Below are 13,291 nucleotides of genomic sequence, written 5' to 3'. Positions count from 1 at the left end.
AAAAAGCAATAAAATTTGCTATAAAATAAAAAAAGAAAGATATAAATTAAAGTAAAAGCTGCCAAGTAATCACACATATTGACTCGTAAATCTGAAGTGGTAGAGTAATACTAGTGGAAAGACTGTGATGATGAAGTCTCAACTAGAAGCACTTCTGTCTCGGTAATATTAGTGTCAGACAAAAACTTCACTATAGGTGTCCAAAGCATGTTGTTTAGCAACACAATATTTGTACTTCCATTCTTCGTTAGTACCTTTCTTCTTGACAAAAACAGTAAAGGTCATGAGCTCAGAATAACAATTGTGCTCTTCAAAATACTTGGCTTTTGTAATAAAGAAATGAATGATATAAACTCTCTGAATTTTAGGAACCATAAGAACAGCGAAGTTCAGATGCTTCTGAGAGGCTTGCAGATCATGATTCCCATATGTGGAAGGTTCAGATCAAGGATATCTCTTTAGCGATACCACACAACTCCTATCTTGGCCTCACTGAACTTTCCGAGGACCACATATGTCTTTCTTTTTTTTTTTACCAAGACAGAAAGCCAGCTTAATTAACTTCTCATATCTCTTCATCTTCATTTTTCTCACTCCCAAATGACTTAGAGGCCAATTAGTAAACCCTAGAGGTAATGAAGGAACATCTAAATATCAGTTGCAGTCACAGCAATATTTGTGCCATCACAGAAGAAGCTTTGTCTCTCCAGGAAACTAGAGATTTTTCAGGAATGAACTAATGATGATGTCTCTAAGACCTGCCATGGCCTATCTGTTAAAGAGCTTTCCTTACATTGACCAGATTGAGGGTGCCCTTTCCAAGTATGTTTTCTGTGACACAGCGGAAATTGTGGAAAGCCAAAATAGCATTTGCTGTCACAAGATGGCGCTGGCTTCTGCTTTGCTCCATGTGGAAAGCCGCGATAGCGTTCGCCATTACAAGATGGTCCTGGCTTCCGCTGTGTGATCCCGACTTCCTTTCAGGAAATTAGCTGTGTGCGCATGTGCAAGAATGTGTTCACTCCAAGTCTTTGCCCACCCCGGGGCATGCCAATGAGATCATGTGTAAGCGACCAATCAGGCATGTACTCACCACATTAGGGTGTATATAAGCAGTGCCATTCTGGGTCTCGTTCTCTTCCTCTTCAAGATGCAATAAACACTTTGCTGCAGAAGGATCCTGGTGGCCGCGCGTAGTTCTTGCTGGCGAGATGTTGGGCGTACGATATTTGGTGCAGAAACCCGGAAATAATGCCTCACCATTGCCGGGGCCGAGGAGACCCTCCGTTTGCGGAGAGGGTCCAGAACTGCAGGATGAGAAGGTAAGATCTGAGAGGCATGTTTGGTCTTCATCTCTCTCATCTGTCTCCCCCATTAGAAGATGCGGTGGAAGCTTTTGTTATCGTTTTGGCAGCGCTCATTCTTTCTCTTTTGGTTTTCAATTTTGCGGCTGCCACTAGGAACAGTCAGAAGTCGTACCTAGAAATTGAGAAATGCCACTCAACAGTAATAGCAGGACAGGGGGCATTAGGGGGGTTACAGGACAGCATGTCACAAATAGAGCAGAATGAAAGATTAAAGAGCTCAAAGAGAAAATGTACATCTAAGAAAAAAGGCCCTTTCTAGGACGTTAGATCCAAGGAATCGAGAAATAGGGGAAAGGACGCCCCGGGAGAGAAACAGGGAAAGGAGGAGAAAGCCCCGAAAAAGAAAAGCCTTTATCTGGTAAAGGAGTTAGAGGCTTTGGGGCTTGATAGTTCAGAAACAGACGAGCTTAGGCCCTCTGAGGAAGAGGATTTAGAAGATGAGCTAGCTGTCTATGAAGAAGAAAGATACCACCCAGATGAACGATGAGCTAACAGGTTGGGTAAAAGACAGAAGAAAGTGGGAGGTGGAAACCATGCAGTTTTCTGGCCTATAAGCCCCAGCGCCCCTCCACTTTATATGGAAAGATTTCACTCAGATTCCTTTCTCACTAAAGATGAACACAAAAGATACAGCAGGCATTTCTGGTGTTTGAGGATGCTGATGGAGGCCGTGTTCACGCACCAGTAGAATATATTCAAACTAAGGAACTTGCCAAGTCGATCCATAACAATGGAGTTAGTGCCTACTTCACCATTTCTCAAGTCGAGAGGCTTGCTACTCTGGCCGTGACTCCAGGAGACTGGCAGAGAACAGTGAAGGCTGCGCTCCCTAATATGGGACAATATATGGAATGGAAAGCCTTGTGGTATGACGCCTCTCAGGGACAGGCCAAAGTCAATGCCATTGCTGAAGGCGATCAGAGAGATTGGAGACTTGACCTGTTAACAGGACAAGGGCAGTATGCCAATAATCAAATTATAACTGGGGAGCATACACTCAAATCTTCACTGCTGCCATTAAGGCATGGAAGGCACTTTCCAGGAAGGGAGAGTCTGGGGGACACTTAACAAAGTTATACAAGGCCCCCAGCAGCCCATTCTCAGACTTCGTGGCTAGGATGACAGAGGCAGCAGGCAGGATCTTTGGAGACACTGAACAGGCAATAACCTTTAGTGGAGCAGTTGGTATATGAACAAGCCACACAGGAATGCAGAGAAGCTATTACACCTAGTAATTTCAAAGGGTTACAGGACTGGCTGAGAGTTTGCCAAGAACTTGGAGGCCTGCTTACTAATGCTGGCCTCGCAGTTGCTATCCTACAGGGCCAAAAGCGCTCAGATACAGGTGATCGGAGGGTCTGCTATAACTGTGGAAAACCAGGACATCTGAAAGAAGAGTGTCAGGCCCTCACAAAGAGGAGAGCACCAGGACTGTGTACTAAGTGTGTGAAAGGCTATCACTGGGCCAGTGAGTGTTGCTCAGTTAAAGATATCAGAGGCAGGCTATTCAGCCTGGTCCTTCCCAGGCAGAATGGGGTGAAAAAACGAGTATCTGGCCCCCAAATCTCAGGGCCCCAAAACATATGGGATTCCACCTCACAGCAAGTGGACACCTTGGTCCACAGAGCTACAATAGGCTCAACAGGAGAGGACCTCCGTTCCACCACCCAATTCAAGCTAAATCCACAGATGGGTGTACAACCTGTCCCCACTGACTACAAAGGCCCCTTATCCGTGGGAAGTGTCGACCTTATTTTGGGTCGATCGTCTTTAACCTTAAAGGGACTTATTGTTCACTCTGGAATAATAGATCAAAATTAAACGGGCGAACTTCAAGTTCTCTGCTCTTGCCCTCAAGGCATTTTTTTCCATCTCCTCAGGTGACAGGATTGCTCAATTGATTATCCTTTCAAGTTTACATGATCATTTTCCTTCTTCTGGCGTCCCTAGAGACACCGCGAAGTTTGGCTCTTCTGGGACGGATTATGCTTATTTAATGATGGACCTTAATTCCAGACGTCTTTAGAGTTGAATATAGAAGGGGAATCTTTATGGGGATTCTACATACAGGGGCTGATAAGAGTATTATCTCCTCCAGCTGGTGGCCTAAGGCATGGCCTGTCATTCAATCATCCTATTCCTTACAAGTATTAGGGTATGAGGCCAGCCCCACTATCTGTTCACGTTTCTTGATCTGGCATGCTCCAGAAGGCCAATCAGGAAGGTTAATTCCTTACGTCCTCCCTCCTCCTGTTAACCTGTGGGGGAGGGACATCTTACAGGATCTAGGACCGACATTGACCAATGAGTATTCTCAACAAGCTGTTGAGATTATGAAGAGAATGGGTTACAAGGAAGGGAAGGGATTAGGAAAAAAAGAACAAGGAAGATTAGAACCAGTCCCACAAGAAGGTAATGTAGGAAGGCATGGCCTGGGTTTTTCCTAGGGGCCATTAAGGGTTCTATGCCCATACCCTGGCTTACAGAGGAAGTCACAGGGATTCCTCAATGGCCTCTATCCTCTGAAAAATTGGAAGCTGCCACTAAGTTAGTTAATGAACAATTGCAGCTTGGTCATTTAGAACCCTCTATTTCACCATGGAATATTCCTATTTTTGTGATAAAGAAAAAAAATCAGAAAAGTGGAGACTTCTCCATGATTTGAGAGCTATTAATGCACTGATGCGTTTATTTGGCTCAATCCAACGAGGCCTACCCTTGCTCTCTGCCTTACCTAAACAATGGAAGATAATAATTAAAGATATTAAAGACCGTTTCTTTTCCATTCCCTTGTGCCCACAAAACAGACAGAGGTTTGCAATTACTATACCAGCTGTTAATCATCTTGAACCTGATAAGAGATTTCAGTGGAAGGTCCTGCCTCAAGGCATGTCCAATAGCCCTGCTATGTGCAACTATATGTGCAACTAGCTCTTGAACTTATAAGGAAGCAATTTCCATCTTTGCTTTTGATCCATTACATGGATGATATTCTTAAGTGCCATAGAGATTTAACAGCCTTACAGACCTCATATCCCATCTTAATCAAAACATTGGCTCATGGGGACTACAAGTCGCTACAGAAAAGGTTCAAATTTCAGAAATTGGCTTATTTCTGTGATCGGTCATTTATCCTGAAAAATAGTTCCTCAGAAATTAGAGACTCGCAGAGACCATTTACATACCTTAAATGATTTCCAAAAAATATTGGGAGATATAAATTGGCTGAGACCATTTTTAAAGATTCCCTCTGATGAGTTGAAACCTTTATTTGATATATTGGAAGGGAATCCTGACATCTCCTCTCCGAGAACATTGACGCCAGTCGCAAACCAGGCCTTACAAGTTGTAGAAAGTGGCTTACAGGATGCTCAATTACAGCGCATTGATGAAACCAAGCCTTTTGATTTATGTGTTTTCAAAACTATACAATTACCAACTGCTGTCTTGTGGCAGAATGGGCCTTTATTGTGGATCCATCTCAATGCATCTCCTGCTAAGATTATTGACTGGTATCCAGATGCGGTTGCTCAGCTTGCACTCCGTGGGTTGAAACCAGCTGTTACACATTTCGGGAAAGAACCCAAAATTTTGATAATATCATACACAGCAATTTAGGTTCAAACATTAGCTTCTACTTCAAATGCTTGGGCAGTGTTAGTTACTTCCTTTACTGGACAGATTGATAATCATTATCCAAAACACCTGATCCTATAATTTGCCTTAAGCCAAGCCACTGTGTTCCCACACATAATGTTTCAGGAACCACTTGTTGATGGGGTTGTAGTGTATACAGATGGGTCAAAAACTGGTGTAGGTGCTTATGTGGTCAATAATAAGGTAGAATATAAGCAATATAATGAAACCTCACCCCAAGTTGTAGAATGTTTAGTGGTGCTGGAGGTCCTTGAAGCCTTCCCAGGCCCGCTTAACATTGTTTCAGAATCCTCCTATGTGGTTAATGCAGTTAAGGTTCTTGAGGTGGCTGGACTACTCAGGCCTTCCAGTAAACTTGCTCAGATTTTTCAACAAATCCAATCTACCCTTTTTGGCAGGAGATCCCCTGTATTTATATACACCTATTAGAGCTCACTCGGGCCTTCCTGTTCAAATGTCCCGCAGAAATGACCTAGAAGACCAAGCTACAAGAGTGATTGCAGTAGCCTTGTCCCCCCAGTTAGAGGTAGCAAGAGAATTTCACAGACAATTACATGTGACAGTTGAAAGTTTACGCTGCCGATTTGCTTTGACTAGAAAAGAAGCTAGGGAGATAGTTACCCAACATCAAAGTTGTTGTCAATTCCTGCCTGTACCCCATGTGGGAGTTAATCCACAAGGAATCCGACTGCTACAGGTCTGGCAAATGGATGTTACTCATATCCCTTCTTTTGGAAGACTTCCGTATCTGCATGTTTCTATTGATACATGCTCTGGCATCATGTTTGCTACACCTCTAACAGGGGAAAAAGGCCTCGCATGTAATTCAACATTGCCTCGAGGCGTGGAGTGATTGGGGTAAACCCAAACTCCTTAAGACAGACAATGGACCAGCTTATATTTCTCAAAAATTTCAACAATTCTGCCACCAGATGGATGTGACTCATCTGACTGGTTTCCCGTATAATCCTCAAGGATAGGGAATTGTAGAAAGTGCCGATCGCACTCTCAAATCCTATTTAATTAAACAAAAAGGGGGAGTCAAGGAGGCTCTACCCCCAGTACCAAGAGTAACAGTTTCCATGGCACTCTTCACCCTTAATTTTTTAAATACTGATGCCCAAGGCCATACTGCGGCTGAACATCACTGTTCAGAGCCTGATAGACCAAAAGAGATGGTAAAATGGAAAGATGTTTTGACTGGTCTATGGAAAGGCCTAGAACCTATTTTAATAAGATCCAGGGGAGCTGTTTGTGTTTTCCTGCATGAAGAAGACAACCCATTCTGGCTACTGGAACGACTGAAACAAATAATTCTGACGCCTAGAAATGACTCGCGGATGGATCCCTCGGAAACTACCTCTAGCCCTCACACTGCCTCTTTGGATTTGGGTTCCTAGTACTTCAAAGAATGGGTGGGGGTTGCTCTGTTTGGTACAGCCATATGCTGTGGATTAGTGTTCATGCTATGTTTGGTTTACAAACTCAGATCTCAACAGAAACATGACAAGGTCATTGTCACTCAAGCACTTGTGGCCATTGAACAAGGGGCCTCCACTGGAATTTGGTTATCTATGCTCAGGAATTAGTCAGCGTCTGAGTTCTCTGCTCTTGCAATCCATGGATTTGTGGATCCATTGCACTAGGATAAGAGAGATTCAATGATTCTTTAATCAGCCCTTCTACATTGCTGAGGTTTCCTCATTGCACACGATAAGGTGATCATGATTTCCCCAATAACTCATTTTCTGGCTGACCTCTATTGTAGAGTTCGCCCTAGGTCATTTAGCAGTTACTGTCACACAGCACTGCGGTATCCAGAGACAGGCAACTTTCCTTATGCACAGACCAATCTAAGACATGGAGCCCGGTGGCCAAAGGGTTAACCTACGACGGATATGGCTGTGACATTAGAGGAATGACCTAAGACAGGAGCCACAACAGATGAATGTAACTGCAGAGGCCTAGACAAGCCTCGTTCTAGTAAAACAAAAAGTGGAAGATGTGGAAAGCCTCGAGAGCATTCGCCATCACAAGATGGCTCTGGCTTCCGCTGTGCCCCACGTGGAAAGCGGCAAAAGCATTCGCCATTACAAGATGGTGCTGGCTTCGCTGCGCCATCCAGACTTCCTTTCAGGAAACTAGCTGTGTGCGAATGTGCAAGAGTGTGTTCACGCCAAGACTTTGCCCACCCCAGGGCGTGCCAATGAGATCATGGGTAAGCGACCAATAAGGGGTGGACACACCACTTTAGGGTGTATATAAGCAGCACCATATGTGGCTCCGTCTCTTCCTCTTCAAGATGCAATAAACGCTTTGCTGCAGAAGGATACTGGTGTCCGCGCGTCGTTCTTGCTGGCGAGAGGTTGGGTGCATGACAGGAAATGTTTACGTACTCCATCTCTCTAAAGCTAGTGACTTATCTTTGCTTCATTAGTGGTTACATGCTATGAATGGAAAAGTTAGTCATGGTCTAAGATTTAGGAACAGGAGTTTAGAAGATTCTTCTAGATAATATTTTCTCAGGTTCATTCCCTTGACACACAGTTCAATTTTCTTCGTTTTCTCTGTTTCCCAAAGGCCAGTATTTTCCCTACAGACCTTTAATTGAATGCATGTGTATTTCAATTTTTATTGTATATTTCTTGATAGGTGACTTTATACTTATTCCTGAATGTGTACTCAAAAATTCTCTTTTCCACTACTATTTTCTGCAATGATTTTCTCAACAAAGGCGCCCAGCTCTAGAGTGATTATAACAGTGTAAATAGGGTGTACCTACTTCAAGTGGTAAACTCCAAATTTCTATTTCATCCAAAAATTCCCAGATAACAGTAAAGCATATGACCACACAGAGTATAGAATTTGGTTCTCAGGTCCCTTTTGATCTCGGTTCTTCAATATCTCTGTTCCATTGTTTCAGGGTTAGATTTGAGGTTTTTGGATGTTTTACCATGATTCTTACCTGAGGCCAAATATTAGATAGAGAAGGATGGGAAGTGATAAGAATGACTTCAGGACCAGGGAAACCTAAACTTCAATAGTTTCATAAGAACAGGAGGGAATCTATTTGCCATTGTAATTTGTGGATTCTACATTCTTGTCCTAGTTGCACTGAATCCATATTAAAATTCCCCCTAACTTCATAACTGTTGGAGCCACCAAAAGTATATATATATATATCAGCCACCCAAACAAGATAAGATTTATGAAGCTAAGAAGTGAATTCTACCAGGAACTGGATATATAGATACTTCCTGAGAGACACAGTTAGAGCATGTCAAATGCAGAAGTGAATGTTAGTGGCAAACCAGTGAACTGAAAATGGACATCTTGTTGGTAGATTTTGAGAAAGGATTACAATAGTTGAAGGTGCTGTTAACACCAAAAGAACAACATTGTCAATGAACCAGAGCTTTCTGGTACTAAACCAATATTCAAAGAATGAACATGGACAGACAGATGTATGGCTCCAAATGCATATGTGGCAGAGGATGGCCTTGTTGGCACCAATGGAAGGAGAAGCCCTTGGTCCTACCTTGGTTTGTCTCTCAGCTCAAGGGAATGTCAAGGGGCAGAAGTATGGTTAGAGAAGAAAGGATTATGAACAGGTAGTGATCTTATGGGCAGGAAACTGAGAAAGGAAATAATATTTTAAATGTAAATATAGACTCATCCAGTTTAAAAACACTAAAATTTGATAAAACAAATAAAACAATAAAGATATAAAATTAAGGAAAACTATCAACTAATCACAGTTATTTACTCGAAAATATAAAGTGGTATTCAGAGTAATACTAGTGGAAAGACAAAGATGTTGAAGTCTCATCTAGAAGCACTTCTCTCTCCCAGATATCAGTGTCAGACACAAACTGCACAATAGGTACCCAAAGCTTGGAGGAGTTTACTCTCAGCTGAGGACACAATACTTGACCACCCCTTCTTCTTTAGAACCTTTACTTTGGACAAATAGAATAAAGGCCATAGCTATCAGAAAAACAACTGTGCACTCTCCAACTCTTGGATTTGGAATAAAGAAATGAATGATAAAAACCCTCTGACATCTCAGAACTATAAGAACTGGGAAGTCCAGATGCTTCTGTGAAGCTTCCAACTCTTGATTACCATATGTGCAAGGCTCAGATCAAGTCTATCTCTTCAGCAATACCATTCACCCCCTACCAAGGGCTCTCTGAGCTTTCCCAAGTACCACTTATTTCTTCATTTTTTTATACTAAGACAAAAGCTAAGCTTCCTTCTCCCCACCTGTGATCTCTTCATCTTGTTTGTTCTCTTTCCCAAATGGCTATTTACTCTGAATTAGTGGCCAATTAGTAAAGGGGAGAGGTACTGAAGCAATATCTGAGAGGCAGTTCCTGTCAGGACAACACTTGTTACATCACAGAAGAAGGTAGGGCTGTCCAAGTTACAACAGATTTTTTCATGGAGGTCCTATTTATGATGTCACTGAGAACTGCCATGGCCTACCTGCTGAACAGCTTTCCTTACAATGACCAGATTCGAGGGTTCCTTTCCAGGTCCATCTGCTATGACACAGTGGATACCATTACGTACTCCATATCTCTAAAGCTACAGAATTCTCTCTGCATCACTAGTGGTTACATGCTCTGAATGGAGAAAGTTAGTCAGTGGCTTGGCATGGGTTGAAAAGATCTAGGAATATGGAGTGCAGGAGATTCTACTGGATACTAATTTTATTCCTAGTTACATTCCTCTGGTCTATAGTTCAATTTCCTCAGATATCTCTCTTTTCTAAAGGCCAGTATTTTCCCTAAAGACCTTTAATTGAGTGAATATTTTATTACATTTTCTTATTGTACATTACTTGATAGTGGACTATATATATATATATATATATATATATATATATATATATATAGCTGAATGTGTAATCAAATGTTCTATTATCCGATTACTTTTTTTTTTTTTTTGGTACGATTTTGAAACAAAGGGGGCCCAGCTCTAAAGTGAATAGAACAGTGTAAATATTTTGTATTTACTTAAATGATAAACTCCCAAATCCTTATTTTATCCAAAAATTACCAGAAATTAAGAAAGCAAAGAACAACATTGACTATATAATGCACTTCTGCAGTTGCATTAGATAGCAGTTCTCTAATATCTACCTTCCTGTGTTTCCAGGGCCAGACTTGAGGGTTTTGGATGTTTTACCATGATTCTTTCTTCAGTCCAAACATAAGGTTCATGACATGGGATGGGAGCAAAGTGGCTTGCGGTACAGTGAATCTTCCACTTCAATAGGTTCATAAGGATAGGATGTAGTTTATTTGGCTTCGTCATTTGTGGATTCTAAATTCTTGATCTAGTTGCACAAAGTCCATGTTAAAAATTCACCAAACACCATAACTGAATGAGGCTCAAAATATATCTTAGTCATTCTGATTGTTGTGCTGTGGAATCTCAGGATTTTTTTTTTTTTGATTTCCATTTACCTGATGGCTAAGGATGTTGATATTCCTCAGTTGAGAATTTATTGTTTAGCTCTACAAACACACACACACACACACACACACACACACACACACACACACACACTCAGCAACCAAATGTAGATAAGAGTGATGAAGCTAAGGAGTCTATGCTGCCAGTGAACTGAAAACGGACATCCTGTTGGTAGATTTTGAGAAAGGATTAGAAGAGCTGAAGGTGCTTTGAACCACGTAGGAACAACAATGCAAATGAACCAGAGATTTCTGGTACTAAACTAATATTCAAAGACTGTACATGGACAGAACTATGGCTCCAACTGCATATGTGGCAAAGGATAGCCTTGTTGGTCACCAATGGAAGGAGAAGTCCTTGGTACTCCCTGGGTTTGACTCCAGGTTCAAGGCAATGTCAGGGGGCAGTAAGGTGGGTTATAGAAGACGGAAAGCGAAATCGAATAGGAGAATTATGAAAAAGAAACTGGGAAAGGAATTAATATTTGAAATGGAAATGTAGAAATATCCAATTAAAAAAGCAATAAATTTTTATAAAAAATTAAAAAAAATGAAAGAAAGAAAAGAAACCTGCCAGCTAATCAAACCCATTGACAGAGAAATCTGAAGAGTCACTCTCAGGGAATGGTATTCAGAGTAATACTAGTGGAAAGTCTGAGATGATGAAGTCTCAACTAGAAGCTCTTCTTTCCCAATTATCAATGTCAGACACAAACTCCATTATAGGTATCCAAAGCATGGAGGCGTTTACACTTAGCTTAAGTGACAATACTTGTCTTTCCTTTGTTTCTTCAGACCATTTTCTTCAGGACAAAAAGAGTAAAAGCCATGAGCTCTCAGTAGAACAACTTTCCCAACAACTGGCTTTTGGAATGAAGAAATTGATTGTTTAAACTCTGTGACTTCCAGGAACCACAGCAAGCAGTGAAGTCCAGATGATTCTGAGAGGATTTCAACTCCTGATTCCCATGTGTGGAAGACTCAGATCAAGGCTATCTCTTCAGCAATCCAACTCAAACCCTACCCAAGTCTCACTGAACTTTCCCATGGACCATTTATTTCTTCCTTTTTTTTATACAAAGGCAGAAGGCCAGCTTCCTTCTCTTTTATCTCCCTCCCAAATGGCTGTTTAGCCAGAATAAGGGGTCAATGAGTTAAACCTAGAGGTCCTCAAAGAATATCCAAGAGGCAGTTGCTGTCACCATGACACTTGTGACATCACAGAAAAGGTAGGGCTCTCCAGGATACAAGAGAATTTTCAGGGAGGGCCTAATGAAGATTTCACTGAGAATTGCCATGGTCTAACTGTTGAACAGCTTTCCTTACAATGAACAGATTCGAGGGTGCCCTTTCCAAGAGTGTCTCCTGTGACATACTGGAAACCTTTACTTACTATATATCTCTAAAGCTAGAGACTTCTCTTTGCTTCATTAGTACTTACATGTTCCGAATAGAGAATGTTGTTCAGGGGCTTGGCATCGGTAAAAAAGATCTAGGAACATTAGGTGGAGGAGAATCTTCTGGATAATAATTCCATTCCCAGGTCCATTCCTGTGACATACAGTTCAAGTTCCTAGGTATTCTCTCTTTCCCAAAGTCCAATATTTTCCCCCCAGACGTTCAGTTGAATGAATATTGTATTACATTTACTTATCGTACATTTTTTGAAAGGGGAATTTATATATATTCCTGAATGTGTACTCAAAAATTCTGTTTTCCAATTTTATTTTTTGCAATGATGTTGTGAACAAAGTGGCCCCAACTAAAGCATTAATATAACAATATAAATATTGTATATCTACTTCAAATTATAATCTCCCAAAACCTTATTTTATACACAAATTACCAGCCATCAATAAAGCAAAGGGCAACATGGACCAGAAAATTCAGTTCTGAATTTCCTTTAGGGTTGAAAAATTTGCCTAGAAAGTTTTGTGGGTGTATATGTGTCTTTATCCCTCCACTGGTGCTCCATCAGAGCTACAGGAGTTGGCCTCTTAATGTTCCATAACACCAATGTAAGTCAAAGCTTAGGTTACCCCCATTGATTCGTGGGTACCTCCCTTATCCCAGGTCTCTTACTCATCCTGGAGATTTCCCCTACCTCCTCATCTCTAAAAGTTCCAGATTTCCTTTCATTCTCATGACTATCGTGTCATATCTTTTGTCCCTTCCCACACAGCATCCATTCTCCTCTTCCTTCCATCTCCCATCTAGTTCCTTCCTTCAATCTGCCTCCTAGACTATTTTATTCCCCATTCTAAATGAGAGTCAATCATATGCACTTGGGTCATTTTTCTTGTTTATCATCTTTGTATCTATGACCTTTGTGGAAGATGTTCTGTAGTTTATGGATAATATGAACTTTTAATTGATCAATTTCACAACCCTGCTGAATCATATTTTTATAGTAGTATGTTAACATTGAAAATTATAATTTATTATGAGTGAATGTCAGGAGGAGCAAATTTAAGTAAAAAGAAACTTAAAACATATATCAAATCACAGATTATAAAAATTGATCTAATAATAAAAATTCTCTATTATACTAAGGAATTATTATATCACAGGCAATTTTTTAAGTGATACCATAAATTTGGCAGACAAATGATGTTTTTACCAAATAATTATGGATAATAGGACTAAGATCAAATAAGATAAATATATTGTTTTCATTTTGATATCACTTGCTGGCATTTTCCCTCAAACATCATTTATAAAGCATTAAACATTATGGTATTAGTTTTAAATTTTAATATTTATTTTAACCTAACCTATAAAGTA

At 40.8% G+C, this 13,291-nt stretch overlaps 1 long non-coding RNA gene across 1 annotated transcript in view; it reads right to left on the bottom strand.

Annotated features, from left to right (window-relative positions):
- Positions 1 to 9,353, bottom strand: part of LOC147998029 (uncharacterized) — a 55,258-nt gene extending 45,905 nt beyond the window's left edge. Inside the window, exons 1-5 of the long non-coding RNA XR_015647448.1 lie at positions 9,291 to 9,353; positions 7,807 to 7,989; positions 5,239 to 5,509; positions 4,553 to 4,926; positions 1,094 to 1,479 (exon numbers count right to left, since the gene is read on the bottom strand). This is a non-coding gene — a long non-coding RNA (uncharacterized LOC147998029). The remainder of the gene's footprint in view (positions 1 to 1,093; positions 1,480 to 4,552; positions 4,927 to 5,238; positions 5,510 to 7,806; positions 7,990 to 9,290) is intronic.
- Between the last annotated feature and the right edge of the window lie 3,938 nt (positions 9,354 to 13,291).

This window comes from Rattus norvegicus, chromosome Y, assembly GCF_021556685.1.
Source record: "Rattus norvegicus strain SHRSP/BbbUtx chromosome Y, alternate assembly SHRSP_T2T, whole genome shotgun sequence".
In the NCBI taxonomy this organism is placed as follows: domain Eukaryota; kingdom Metazoa; phylum Chordata; class Mammalia; order Rodentia; family Muridae; genus Rattus; species Rattus norvegicus.
The sequence above is the reverse complement of the archived record's forward strand: the minus strand, read 5'-3'. Positions and strand labels throughout refer to the sequence as shown.